The sequence below is a fragment of the Mytilus galloprovincialis genome, chromosome 2 (genome assembly GCF_965363235.1).
Source record: "Mytilus galloprovincialis chromosome 2, xbMytGall1.hap1.1, whole genome shotgun sequence".
NCBI lineage: Eukaryota > Metazoa > Mollusca > Bivalvia > Mytilida > Mytilidae > Mytilus > Mytilus galloprovincialis.
In genome coordinates this window covers 39,795,195-39,802,341 of record NC_134839.1, presented here as the reverse complement: position 1 = coordinate 39,802,341, position 7,147 = coordinate 39,795,195, and the positions used below count along the sequence as shown (strand labels likewise).

At 34.7% G+C, this 7,147-nt stretch overlaps 1 long non-coding RNA gene across 1 annotated transcript; it reads right to left on the bottom strand.

Moving 5' to 3' along the window:
• Positions 1-1,788: 1,788 nt before the first annotated feature.
• Positions 1,789-6,492, bottom strand: LOC143062240 (uncharacterized). The gene is made up of 2 exons (XR_012974628.1): positions 5,873-6,492; positions 1,789-1,949 (listed from the first exon to the last, which is right to left on the bottom strand). It is a non-coding gene; the product is annotated as an uncharacterized LOC143062240 (long non-coding RNA).
• Positions 6,493-7,147: the final 655 nt, after the last annotated feature.

The window sequence follows — 7,147 nt, the reverse complement described above, 5'->3', positions numbered from 1 at the left end:
TCTCGTTTGAATTGTTTTACATTGTCTTATCGGGGCCTATTATAGCCGACTATTGCGGTATGGGCTTTGCTCATTGTTGAAGGCCGTACGGTGACCTATAGTTGTTAATGTCTGTGTCATTTTGGTCTTTTGTGGATAGTTGTCTCATTGGCAATCATACCACATCTTCTTTTTTATATTATACCCGATCGCTTCCGACAGTACACGACTTTAACTCGACCATTCACTACTTCTAAATTACTCAGGGCGTGAGTCCATAACGACTCTAACGTGACCACTGATTGAATTCATATACGATTATTCCTACCAATCTAACATCTTTACTCGACTAGCTAGACCAAATCAAATATTCTCGATGTCAGCCCGATCTCGACCAGACCAGATCAACCTGATCGTATAGGACCCCTAGGGATACCCGGGAATTGTCGTATATGTACTATTTCAGTATAAAGCTAGATTCACACTGCCGACCAGATCAACTCAATGATCCCGATTGTTAAATTTTTCACGACCAAGCGTAAATTAATTCGTGATCGTGCATGTTGTTGACTACCTCTACCCGATCGCTATCTGACTGTACACGATTCATTAATATCTCCATCAAGAATCCAACCCGACCACTAATGAAAACATATTCGAATATTCCGACCAATTCACAATCTCTAGACGATCTTTACTCAACTCAGCTCATAATACTCGATCTCATCCCGATCTCGGCCAGACCAGGTCGACCTGGTGGTATGGATAGTCGGAAATTTGTCGGGTATGAAAAAACGTCTGAATTTGTTAAGCCACGCCGCCGCGGAGGGGGCATTAAGTGTTAACCGTCTGTCCGTACGTACGTCTAATCAGTTAGTTTCCCTTCTCTATAAATTTTGCCCCAACCAAATGTTATGACACATATACATAATCACTGTGTCTATAAACCACACCGGTGTCGTAGACAGCAACGTACGCCAAGGCGTCTAGGTGAGACAGGTTGACACGACGACAGCTGTATGGGCAAAATGAAAGACTTGCAGGAGTTCAACAAAGAAGACCCCCAATGTTTATAAAAACGTCCTCAAAGTAGAGAAGAAAGCTGATGTGTTATGGTAGTTTTCGTGGCTCTTTTCTTGAAAATGACATCATCCAGATTGGTACTTGTGTTAGATTGCAATACTAGTATACATAAATTTTACCATCCCCTTTTCTTTCCTTGCAAATTTAGCTTACTGTTTGTGTCATATATTTGTATATGTATGTAATCAATATTTTCTATAGATTTGATATCCAGAATTTGAAAGGTTGAAGCTTAAATGTATTTTTGACGTATCCATGATACCAAAAGTTTTTGCTAAAAGTGGTTTAAATATGTCACACATTTCCTCATAATTTGGTCTTAAGTACAATTTCAATCACTTCTCAAACTGTTTACATCAAGAGATAAAAAAAAAAATCATTTGACATTCGTTTCATTTTTTTTGTAAAATTGCGTCAAAGAGATCGTGTGAAAAAAAGTTTTTGTAAACATTTGGCCCAACCGCATGTTTGTGCATCTCCAAAGTCGGACCTCTTCAATGAATTGGTACTGATTTTCTTTTAGGGGCCACGTGTAGCCCGCCACCGGGTACGAGAATTTCTCCCTGTGTTGAAATAATATACTACAATAATTTCTGGACCCATTTAAAAACTGGGATGATCTCAAGTGCAAACCAAAAATAGAATAATTTGGTCAAAGCATTTCTAAACTGAAATTGAAGTGTGATAGACGGATGGATAGACGAACGGGCAAATTGAACACATATATTCGGTTGAGACTTTAATAATATAATAGTCAATTGGTGATCGTTGATATCAGAAGTCTAGTATAATGGAATTCTCTTAATATATAGCTATTAACATATCATTAATAACTCCTTTGTTGTACTACTATTCCGAATCATTCCGCTATTGGAATTCAGGATCTCCTAAAAAAACGAATAGATACATCTGTTGGAACTGTGCTAACCCAAGTCATTGAAAATATAATTATGCTATTACCGACAAAATTATCAAAACAAAATTATTGTACAAAATTATGAACAATTCCTTACTACCGTATATCTCATAAGTTCATGCTTCTTATAGTAAAAAAATAAAAATTATGACAAAGGTTCATTGTCGTTTGTCATTTGTTTCATTTCAAATTGTCCTAAGGTGAAATGATAAAGATTACGCCTGATCTCACTGCATGATGCTTACGGCTAATTTCCTAATGTATGTAGAGCAACACTTTGGTTAGCTTGATTTCTTAGTTTGTATGTTTTGTATAGTTATATAGGGATAACGTCCAATTGAATATAAATATCATATATATACAGGTTAACATACCTATGTATGAAGATGTCAATCAGATGTCAGAATTACAAAGCATGAATAAACATTTATACAAACAAAGCAAGGAAGCCAACCAAAGTTTTAGCGGGCATTGCATTTGCGCCATTTTTTAAAAAATCCAATCTTTCATTTGCGCCAAAAGTTAACTACTTCATTTGCGCCATTTTACAGGTAATACATGTAATATATATTAAACAGGAAAGGAATACTCATTGCTCTATCACAAAGACAAACGATATACAGGACTATACATGTTGCTGATATTGTTCATAACGCCATTATCAGTGTTAAAACGGCGATGCACCTCATAAGTGAAAAACTAACGAACTTTGACCAGGCTGATTTCGAGAAAGATTTATATGACGACAGAAACAATGCTAACGGCAACACGCTAAGGACTTATCGTATTTACAAGCAAAGTGTTAAAACAGAACAGTATATTCTCTCGCTTTTACCAAGAAACGTAACTCGAACTATGGCATTATTCCGCAGTGGATCGCTACCCCTAGCTGTAGAGACAGGGAGATACACCAGACCGCAGATTCTATTAAATAATAGACTATGTAAAGTTTGTAAATTGATTTGGTATTGAAAAAGAAACTCTCTTTTTAATGGTTTGCACTCTGTATGAAGACATTAGATATGAATTGTTTCAAAAGGCACGTCAATGTATTGAAAATTTTGAAAACATGACTACAGAGCTCCAGTTCAATGCTTTAATGACATGTTATGACATTCAAGTAACACTGTCCTACTCTATTCACAAATTCTATGTCAGGAGGAAAAGTTTTTTATAACGCATAATTGTCCATAAAGCCTATTCTTTTTATTAGGGTAAAAAGATAATTTAAACAAAATATATATTAATTAAGGGAAATAACTTTTGGTACATAAATAATGAAAATATATGTATTGTGATAGTTTATGTAATATGTCGATAGAACATTTTAAAACAATTTTTTTTGGAAAATTGTTGAAAGTGGTTTAAATGTACTGTTGATTCAATTTACTTTCTCTTTTTTCTATCACTTTTATTAATTTTAAATTATGATATATAGAAATATTTTATTCTTATCGCAGTTTTACTCATAATTTTGTTTTAGTCGTTAGGAGCAATTTTTAAACTAGGTGTATTTAACATTCTTATATTTCTTTAAAATCTAATTAATATAAATCCGTTTAATTTATCAAGTTTGCAAGATAAATACATGAGTTATCTTATCATTTCCTTTTTTTTTTATATATTTTTTTTTTTTTTAACATTGTGTGATTGGGCTGTTTTATATGTATATAACAGTGTTTCATAAGTCTTTTTAGGCTGGGTGTTGATCTTTTTTTATGTGATTGTACTTGTGTAAATATTTTACTATTGTGTAAGATCAATACGTGACACTTTAATAAAATAAATTTATCGTATCTTTTCTCTATCGTGAATATTAAAGATTTGTTTATACAGTAATACCCCTGGATAATTGACTCAGTTCAATCATACTCATTTCTAAATTTCTAAATACAAAACTGAAAATCACTTAGGTTTAGATCTAGATCTATATAGTGTTCACATTTTAGATGTACATGTATCAATATGGACATTGTCAATTCAGAGACAAACCAAGGAAATAAGTCTCATCAGACAATCGCAATCATGGGGTAAACCAGCAGAAAGTATAATCTGAAAAACTCATTGAAAGCCGTATACTTATGGTTTTATGATGACTTATTTCTGAGGAATATGTTTTGACCAATAAGAACTTTTTTTATTATTGGCGCAAATAAAATATAATTTGTGGCGCAAATGAAATGCCAATTGGCGCATAAACAAGGCACCGGTTTTAGCCTACACGCATTAGGAAATTAGCTGTAAGCATATTAATAAAATTAAAACTCAGCGAATGTGAATTAAAATCAAAATGTTCGGTGAAAACTACATTGGTGTAAAATTTAACTTATGACAAAAACAATTGTTCCAAGAATAATATCCTATATAAAATGTATCCCTTTCATAAACTTACAATGGGTGTTGCTAAACGGCGGAAACGGAAAACGGAACGGAAACGGAAACGGAAAGAAATTTTTATATTGACGGAATTTAAGGGGAGGGAAAAAAGAACTATGAACATCAATTATTATAGATCTTGCTGGTAATTTTTGTTATTAAAAGTTTCTATTTATTTATCATATATTTCAATATAACAGGCGAACATGTAAGTGAGAAAATTCGTCAAATAAGGTCGATAACTCCTAGTCATTTGACCGTTTTGACGTGAATGGACATAAGGTAGATCTCAATAAAATTGTGTACTAGTTCAGTGAAAATGGGCGTCACACTAAACCCCAAAACATATAAACTAGATTAACAAAGGTCAGAGATTCCTGAAATTGGGACAGGCGAAAAAATAAGGAAAAAAAGGGGGGGGTTTAAACATATTTTGTGAGATCCCAACCCTCCCCCTATACCTCTAGCCAATGTAGAATTATTGATTGATTGTTGGTTTCTTAACGTCCAGTGGCAAATATTTCATGCATATTCAGGACGAGAACAAGTTCACAATAAATACAATAGGTAGGTTGTTGTAATAGAGGCCATCTAGGATGATGGTCGGGGAAATTTGGACTGCCACTGGAAAATGAGGGTATATTGGATATGGACAGAAATTTTGCCTTGCAACAGGTCACCTACGGACCCCTCAAGAGTTGTTGCAAGGGTTCTTAACGTGCAGAGAGCGTGGCACTCTCTTTACACGAGGCATCGGATTTAACGTCCCCTTCTGACGGACGTGACTGCGAACTTGATACATCCCGCACAGCCAAACGGACGCCCCACTTCGGCAAGCGTTTTACTGCCGGTCGGGAGAAGACCAAGCGACCATATTTCTATACCCCAGTCACCCTTGGGGTTCAATGTAGAATTAAGAAACACATATGAAGCAATACACAGTAAACCTAATTTTAAAAGAAGTCCGAGTCCGATGACAGATTAGACATGTTTTTCACACAGTTTTTAAACTAGATACACCGATGATAATTGTTGCAAAGTTTAACCAAAACTATCGGGCGACTCCTTAAAAGACATATGTTCAATAACATTTGGCCCAGTAGTTTCAGAGACTGAGACATTTTGTAAAAGTTAACAAAGACGAAAATCGGACGACGAACGCCAAGTGATGAGAAAAGCTCACTTAGCAGGGCCAGGTCAGTTAAAAAAAGAACTCTCAAAGTATACCACTAAAGACTAAAGCAGGTCTTAGTACTAGCAGAAAACGACCATGACAGAGCAAAAACATTGAATGAATAGATCACTATAATTGTATCAACTAAGAAGACATCAACTAAATATGTACCACTAAATAAACCGTTACATCCAAATTGGAAAGACATAATAACTTAAGTATGGACGAAAACAAAATTAGAATATTGATTCAATACATAAAAAGTATGAGGGCCAGACGAAATAGGTTATAGAATGTTAAAAAAATATATAAAATGAATTAGCAGCTATCATATTATTATTCACCATTTTTTCAACAATCATCAATTCCAGCATAATACGTGATGAATGGACAACAGGAGACATTTGTGCATTTCCGCTATTCAAGTATCTCAAACATGCATTCACTGCAGGATGCTGCAACATATAGTATGCTCAAACATAATGCGTTATCGTCTAGATTATTATAGTACCATCAATGGTTACGTCTTAGATGCATGATTTTTTGTTGGTTGTTAGTGGCTTTGAACTACCTGTCAGTTAACTGCGAGTACTACCTAGTGTCTTTTTGCTGTTGGGATTTACAAGTACCCGGCCACGTCCACTTCAAGTGTATTTGTGTCCATCTGGTGAGTTAAGCCTTTTCAACTGATTTTTATAGTCCGTTCTTATGTTGTAATGTTATACCACTGTACCAGATTAAGGGGAGGGTTGGGATCCTACTAACATGTTTAACCCCACCACATTCTGTATGTATGTGCCTGTCCAAAGTCAGGAGCCTGTAATTCAGTGGTAGTTGTTTGTTTATGTGTTACATATTTGTTTTTCGTTCATTTTTTGTACATAAATAAGGCCGTTAGTTTTCTCGTTTGAATTGTTTTACATTATCATTTCGAGGCCATTTATAGCTGACTATGCGGTATGGGCTTTGCTCATTGTTGAAGGCCGTACGGTGACCTATAGTTGTTAATTTCCGTGTGTCATTTTGGTCTCTTATGGAGGGTTGTCTCAAAGATCATACCACATCTTCTTTTTATACATTTACGTTAATGTCGCAGTTGCAATTACATGTATTGCGCCACAAATTCGTTAATAAAACCTTACAGATATATTTATTTCATATTTTGAAAACGCCCCATATAAACTATTAAATCAAAATTAAACAGCTACAGGAAACCAGGTAAAACACATGCAATGTTGGATTTACTCATTCCTATGCTTCCGCAAGCAAAGAGTCGTGGTAAATTGAACAACATCAAACAGGTCCAACAGACCGTTGATTCTGGGGTATCTCAAGGAACTGTTCTGGTCAGGTGTTATTAAGTAAATGATATCGGTGATAGCTTGAAAAATCGGGTGTATGGCGGTAACTTTTAAATTTTTCATGCAATGATTGTGCTGAATGAAATGGTTGGCTACCGGATCTTCTGTTTTCTTTGTTCGTAAAAAACTAAATATAATTAAAAACAAATTGTTCAGAGAACAATTGAAGGTCTTTCCACCAGTTAATATCTATTTTGATATTAAAATATTAAAATCAGTCTAAAATGTCAGTTCATATGGCTCTATGATGTATAGATA